This window comes from Eleutherodactylus coqui, chromosome 10 (genome assembly GCF_035609145.1).
Source record: "Eleutherodactylus coqui strain aEleCoq1 chromosome 10, aEleCoq1.hap1, whole genome shotgun sequence".
In the NCBI taxonomy this organism is placed as follows: Eukaryota; Metazoa; Chordata; class Amphibia; order Anura; family Eleutherodactylidae; genus Eleutherodactylus; species Eleutherodactylus coqui.
Window position 1 is genome coordinate 3,341,701 of NC_089846.1, and position 8,284 is coordinate 3,349,984.

The window sequence follows — 8,284 nt, forward strand, 5'->3', positions numbered from 1 at the left end:
GGGCAGTATTATAGTAGTTATATTCTTGTACATGGGGGGCAGTATTATAGTAGTTATATTCTTGTACATAGGGAGCAGTATTATAGTAGTTATATCCTTGTATATAGGGGGCAGTATAATAGTAGTCATATTCTTGTACATAGGAGGCAGTATTATAGTAGTTATATTCTTGTACATAGGGGGCAGTATTATAGTAGTTATATTCTTGTACATAGGGAGCAGTATTATAGTAGTTATATTCTTATACATAGGGGGCAGTATTATAGTAGTTATATTCTTGTACATAGGAGCTATATTATAGTAGTTATATTCTTGTACATAGGGGGCAGTATTATAGTAGTTATATTCTTGTACATAGGAGGCAGTATTATAGTAGTTATATTCTTGTATATAGGGGGCAGTATTATAGTAGTTATATTCTTGTACATAGGGAGCAGTATTATAGTACTTATATTCTTGTACATAGGGGGCAGTATTATAGTAGTTATATTCTGGTACATAGGAGCTATATTATAGTAGTTATATTCTTGTACATAGGGGGCAGTATTATAGTAGTTATATTCTTGTACATAGGAGGCAGTATTATAGTAGTTATATTCTTGTACATAGGAGGCAGTATTATACTAGTTATATTCCTGTACATAGGGGGCAGTATTATACTAGTTCTATTGTTGTACATAGGGGCAGTATTATAGTAGTTATATTCTTGTACATAGGGGGCAGTATTATAGTAGTTATATTCTTGTACATAGGGGGCAGTATTATAGTAGTTATATTCTTGTACATAGGGGGCAGTATTATAGTAGTTATATTCTTGTACATGGGGGGCAGTATTATAGTAGTTATATTCTTGTACATACTGAGCAGTATTATAGTAGTTATATTCTTGTACATAGGGAGCAGTATTATAGTAGTTATATTCTTGTACATAGGGGGCAGTATTATACTAGTTATATTCTTGTACATAGGGAGCAGTATTATAGTAGTTATATTCTTGTACATAGGGAGCAGTATTATAGTAGTTATATTCTTGTACATAGGGAGCAGTATTATAGTAGTTATATTCTTGTACATGGGGGGCAGTATTATAGTAGTTATATTCTTGTACATGGGGGGCAGTATTATAGTAGTTATATTCTTGTACATACTGAGCAGTATTATAGTAGTTATATTCTTGTACATAGGGAGCAGTATTATAGTAGTTATATTCTTGTACATAGGGGGCAGTATTATAGTAGTTATATTCTTGTACATAGGGGGCAGTATTATAGTAGTTATATTCTTGTACATAGGGGGCAGTATTATAGTAGTTATATTCTTGTACATGGGGGGCAGTATTATAGTAGTTATATTCTTGTACATAGGGAGCAGTATTATAGTAGTTATATCCTTGTACATAGGGGGCAGTATAATAGTAGTCATATTTTTGTACATAGGAGGCAGTATTATAGTAGTTATATTCTTGTACATAGGAGGCAGTATTATACTAGTTATATTCCTGTACATAGGGGGCAGTATTATACTAGTTCTATTGTTGTACATAGGGGCAGTATTATAGTAGTTATATTCTTGTACATAGGGGGCAGTATTATAGTAGTTATATTCTTGTACATAGGGGGCAGTATTATAGTAGTTATATTCTTGTACATAGGGGGCAGTATTATAGTAGTTATATCCTTGTATATAGGGGGCAGTATAATAGTAGTCATATTCTTGTACATAGGAGGCAGTATTATAGTAGTTATATTCTTGTACATAGGGGGCAGTATTATAGTAGTTATATTCTTGTACATAGGGAGCAGTATTATAGTAGTTATATTCTTATACATAGGGGGCAGTATTATAGTAGTTATATTCTTGTACATAGGAGCTATATTATAGTAGTTATATTCTTGTACATAGGGGGCAGTATTATAGTAGTTATATTCTTGTACATAGGAGGCAGTATTATAGTAGTTATATTCTTGTACATAGGAGGCAGTATTATACTAGTTATATTCTTGTACATAGGGGGCAGTATTATACTAGTTCTATTGTTGTACATAGGGGCAGTATTATAGTAGTTATATTCTTGTACATAGGGGGCAGTATTATAGTAGTTATATTCTTGTACATAGGGGGCAGTATTATAGTAGTTATATTCTTGTACATAGGAGGCAGTATTATAGTAGTTATATTCTTGTATATAGGGGCAGTATTATAGTAGTTATATTCTTGTACATAGGAGCAGTATTATAGTAGTTATATTCTTGTACATAGGGGGCAGTATTATAGTAGTTATATTCTTGTACATAGGGGGCAGTATTATAGTAGTTATATTCTTGTACATAGGGGGCAGTATTATAGTAGTTATATTCTTGTACATAGGGGGCAGTATTATAGTAGTTATATTCTTGTACATAGGAGACAGTATTATAGTACTTATATTCTTATACATAGGGGGCAGTATTATAGTAGTTATATTCTTGTACATAGGGGGCAGTATTATAGTAGTTATATTCTTGTACATAGGGGGCAGTATTATAGTAGTTATATTCTTGTACATAGGGGGCAGTATTATAGTAGTTATATTCTTGTACATAGGGGGCAGTATTATAGTAGTTATATTCTTGTACATAGGGAGCAGTATTATAGTAGTTATATTCTTGTACATAGGGAGAAGTATTATAGTAGTTATATTCTTGTACATAGGGAGCAGTATTATAGTAGTTATATTCTTGTACATAGGGAGCAGTATTATAGTAGTTATATTCTTGTACATAGGGGGCAGTATTATACTAGTTATATTCTTGTACATAGGGAGCAGTATTATAGTAGTTATATTCTTGTACATAGGGAGCAGTATTATAGTAGTTATATTCTTGTACATAGGGAGCAGTATTATAGTAGTTATATTCTTGTACATGGGGGGCAGTATTATAGTAGTTATATTCTTGTACATGGGGGGCAGTATTATAGTAGTTATATTCTTGTACATACTGAGCAGTATTATAGTAGTTATATTCTTGTACATAGGGAGCAGTATTATAGTAGTTATATTCTTGTACATAGGGGGCAGTATTATAGTAGTTATATTCTTGTACATAGGGGGCAGTATTATAGTAGTTATATTCTTGTACATAGGGGGCAGTATTATAGTAGTTATATTCTTGTACATAGGGGGCAGTATTATAGTAGTTATATTCTTGTACATAGGGGGCAGTATTATAGTAGTTATATTCTTGTACATAGGAGGCAGTATTATAGTAGTTATATTCTTGTATATAGGGGCAGTATTATAGTAGTTATATTCCTGTACATAGGAGCAGTATTATAGTAGTTATATTCTTGTACATAGGGGGCAGTATTATAGTAGTTATATTCTTGTACATAGGGGGCAGTATTATAGTAGTTATATTCTTGTACATAGGGGGCAGTATTATAGTAGTTATATTCTTGTACATAGGGGGCAGTATTATAGTAGTTATATTCTTGTACATAGGGGGCAGTATTATAGTAGTTATATTCTTGTACATAGGGGGCAGTATTATAGTAGTTATATTCTTGTACATAGGGGGCAGTATTATAGTAGTTATATTCGTGTACATAGGAGGCAGTATTATAGTAGTTATATTCTTGTACATAGGAGGCAGTATTATAGTAGTTATATTCTTGTACATAGGGGGCAGTATTATAGTAGTTATATTCTTGTACATAGTGAGCAGTATTATCGTAGTTATATTCTTGTACAGGGGGGGCGGTATTATAGTAGTTATATTCTTGTACATAGGGGGCAGTATTATAGTAGTTATATTCTTGTACATAGGGAGCAGTATTATAGTAGTTATATTCTTGTACATAGGGAGAAGTATTATAGTAGTTATATTCTTGTACATAGGGAGCAGTATTATAGTAGTTATATTCTTGTACATAGGGAGCAGTATTATAGTAGTTATATTCTTGTACATAGGGGGCAGTATTATACTAGTTATATTCTTGTACATAGGGGGCAGTATTATAGTAGTTATATTCTTGTACATAGGGGGCAGTATTATAGTAGTTATATTCTTGTACATAGGGGGCAGTATTATAGTAGTTATATTCTTGTACATAGGGGGCAGTATTATAGTAGTTATATTCTTGTACATAGGGGGCAGTATTATAGTAGTTATATTCTTGTACATAGGAGGCAGTATTATAGTAGTTATATTCTTGTATATAGGGGCAGTATTATAGTAGTTATATTCCTGTACATAGGAGCAGTATTATAGTAGTTATATTCTTGTACATAGGGGGCAGTATTATAGTAGTTATATTCTTGTACATAGGGGGCAGTATTATAGTAGTTATATTCTTGTACATAGGGGGCAGTATTATAGTAGTTATATTCTTGTACATAGGGGGCAGTATTATAGTAGTTATATTCTTGTACATAGGGGGCAGTATTATAGTAGTTATATTCTTGTACATAGGGGGCAGTATTATAGTAGTTATATTCTTGTACATAGGAGGCAGTATTATAGTAGTTATATTCTTGTACATAGGAGGCAGTATTATAGTAGTTATATTCTTGTACATAGGGGGCAGTATTATAGTAGTTATATTCTTGTACATAGTGAGCAGTATTATCGTAGTTATATTCTTGTACAGGGGGGGCGGTATTATAGTAGTTATATTCTTGTACATAGGGGGCAGTATTATAGTAGTTATATTCTTGTACATAGGGAGCAGTATTATAGTAGTTATATTCTTGTACATAGGGAGAAGTATTATAGTAGTTATATTCTTGTACATAGGGAGCAGTATTATAGTAGTTATATTCTTGTACATAGGGAGCAGTATTATAGTAGTTATATTCTTGTACATAGGGGGCAGTATTATAGTAGTTATATTCTTGTACATAGGGGGCAGTATTATAGTAGTTATATTCTTGTACATAGTGAGCACTATTATAGTAGTTATATTCTTGTACATAGGGGGCAGTATTATAGTAGTTATATTCTTGTACATAGGGGGCAGTATTATAGTAGTTATATTCTTGTACATAGGGAGCAGTATTATAGTAGTTATATTCTTGTACATAGGGAGCAGTATTATAGTAGTTATATTCTTGTACATAGGGGGCAGTATTATACTAGTTATATTCTTGTACATAGGGAGCAGTATTATAGTAGTTATATTCTTGTACATAGGGAGCAGTATTATAGTAGTTATATTCTTGTACATAGGGAGCAGTATTATAGTAGTTATATTCTTGTACATGGGGGGCAGTATTATAGTAGTTATATTCTTGTACATGGGGGGCAGTATTATAGTAGTTATATTCTTGTACATACTGAGCAGTATTATAGTAGTTATATTCTTGTACATAGGGAGCAGTATTATAGTAGTTATATTCTTGTACATAGGGGGCAGTATTATAGTAGTTATATTCTTGTACATAGGGGGCAGTATTATAGTAGTTATATTCTTGTACATAGGGGGCAGTATTATAGTAGTTATATTCTTGTACATAGGGGGCAGTATTATAGTAGTTATATTCTTGTACATAGGGGGCAGTATTATAGTAGTTATATTCTTGTACATAGGAGGCAGTATTATAGTAGTTATATTCTTGTATATAGGGGCAGTATTATAGTAGTTATATTCCTGTACATAGGAGCAGTATTATAGTAGTTATATTCTTGTACATAGGGGGCAGTATTATAGTAGTTATATTCTTGTACATAGGGGGCAGTATTATAGTAGTTATATTCTTGTACATAGGGGGCAGTATTATAGTAGTTATATTCTTGTACATAGGGGGCAGTATTATAGTAGTTATATTCTTGTACATAGGGGGCAGTATTATAGTAGTTATATTCTTGTACATAGGGGGCAGTATTATAGTAGTTATATTCTTGTACATAGGGGGCAGTATTATAGTAGTTATATTCGTGTACATAGGAGGCAGTATTATAGTAGTTATATTCTTGTACATAGGAGGCAGTATTATAGTAGTTATATTCTTGTACATAGGGGGCAGTATTATAGTAGTTATATTCTTGTACATAGTGAGCAGTATTATCGTAGTTATATTCTTGTACAGGGGGGGCGGTATTATAGTAGTTATATTCTTGTACATAGGGGGCAGTATTATAGTAGTTATATTCTTGTACATAGGGAGCAGTATTATAGTAGTTATATTCTTGTACATAGGGAGAAGTATTATAGTAGTTATATTCTTGTACATAGGGAGCAGTATTATAGTAGTTATATTCTTGTACATAGGGAGCAGTATTATAGTAGTTATATTCTTGTACATAGGGGGCAGTATTATACTAGTTATATTCTTGTACATAGGGGGCAGTATTATAGTAGTTATATTCTTGTACATAGGGGGCAGTATTATAGTAGTTATATTCTTGTACATAGGGGGCAGTATTATAGTAGTTATATTCTTGTACATAGGGGGCAGTATTATAGTAGTTATATTCTTGTACATAGGGGGCAGTATTATAGTAGTTATATTCTTGTACATAGGAGGCAGTATTATAGTAGTTATATTCTTGTATATAGGGGCAGTATTATAGTAGTTATATTCCTGTACATAGGAGCAGTATTATAGTAGTTATATTCTTGTACATAGGGGGCAGTATTATAGTAGTTATATTCTTGTACATAGGGGGCAGTATTATAGTAGTTATATTCTTGTACATAGGGGGCAGTATTATAGTAGTTATATTCTTGTACATAGGGGGCAGTATTATAGTAGTTATATTCTTGTACATAGGGGGCAGTATTATAGTAGTTATATTCTTGTACATAGGGGGCAGTATTATAGTAGTTATATTCTTGTACATAGGAGGCAGTATTATAGTAGTTATATTCTTGTACATAGGAGGCAGTATTATAGTAGTTATATTCTTGTACATAGGGGGCAGTATTATAGTAGTTATATTCTTGTACATAGTGAGCAGTATTATCGTAGTTATATTCTTGTACAGGGGGGGCGGTATTATAGTAGTTATATTCTTGTACATAGGGGGCAGTATTATAGTAGTTATATTCTTGTACATAGGGAGCAGTATTATAGTAGTTATATTCTTGTACATAGGGAGAAGTATTATAGTAGTTATATTCTTGTACATAGGGAGCAGTATTATAGTAGTTATATTCTTGTACATAGGGAGCAGTATTATAGTAGTTATATTCTTGTACATAGGGGGCAGTATTATAGTAGTTATATTCTTGTACATAGGGGGCAGTATTATAGTAGTTATATTCTTGTACATAGTGAGCACTATTATAGTAGTTATATTCTTGTACATAGGGGGCAGTATTATAGTAGTTATATTCTTGTACATAGGGGGCAGTATTATAGTAGTTATATTCTTGTACATAGGGGGCAGTATTATAGTAGTTATATTCTTGTACATAGGGGGCAGTATTATAGTAGTTATATTCTTGTACATAGGGGGCAGTATTATAGTAGTTATATTCTTGTACATAGGGGGCAGTATTATAGTAGTTATATTCTTGTACATAGGGAGCAGTATTATAGTAGTTATATTCTTGTACATGGGGGGCAGTATTATAGTAGTTATATTCTTGTACAAAGGGAGCAGTATTATAGTAGTTATATCCTTGTACATAGGGGGCAGTATAATAGTAGTCATATTCTTGTACATAGGAGGCAGTATTATAGTAGTTATATTCTTGTATATAGGGGGCAGTATTATAGTAGTTATATTCTTGTACATAGGGAGCAGTATTATAGTAGTTATATTCTTGTACATAGGGGGCAGTATTATAGTAGTTATATTCTTGTACATGGGAGCTATATTATAGTAGTTATATTCTTGTACATAGGGGGCAGTATTATAGTAGTTATATTCTTGTACATAGGAGGCAGTATTATAGTAGTTATATTCTTGTACATAGGAGGCAGTATTATACTAGTTATATTCCTGTACATAGGGGGCAGTATTATACTAGTTCTATTGTTGTACATAGGGGCAGTATTATAGTAGTTATATTCTTGTACATAGGGGGCAGTATTTTAGTAGTTATATTCTTGTACATAGGGGGCAGTATTATAGTAGTTATATTCTTGTACATAGGAGGCAGTATTATAGTAGTTATATTCTTGTATATAGGGGCAGTATTATAGTAGTTATATTCTTGTACATAGGAGCAGTATTATAGTAGTTATATTCTTGTACATAGGGGGCAGTATTATAGTAGTTATATTCTTGTACATAGGAGGCAGTATTATAGTAGTTATATTCTTGTACATAGGAGGCAGTATTATAGTAGTTATATT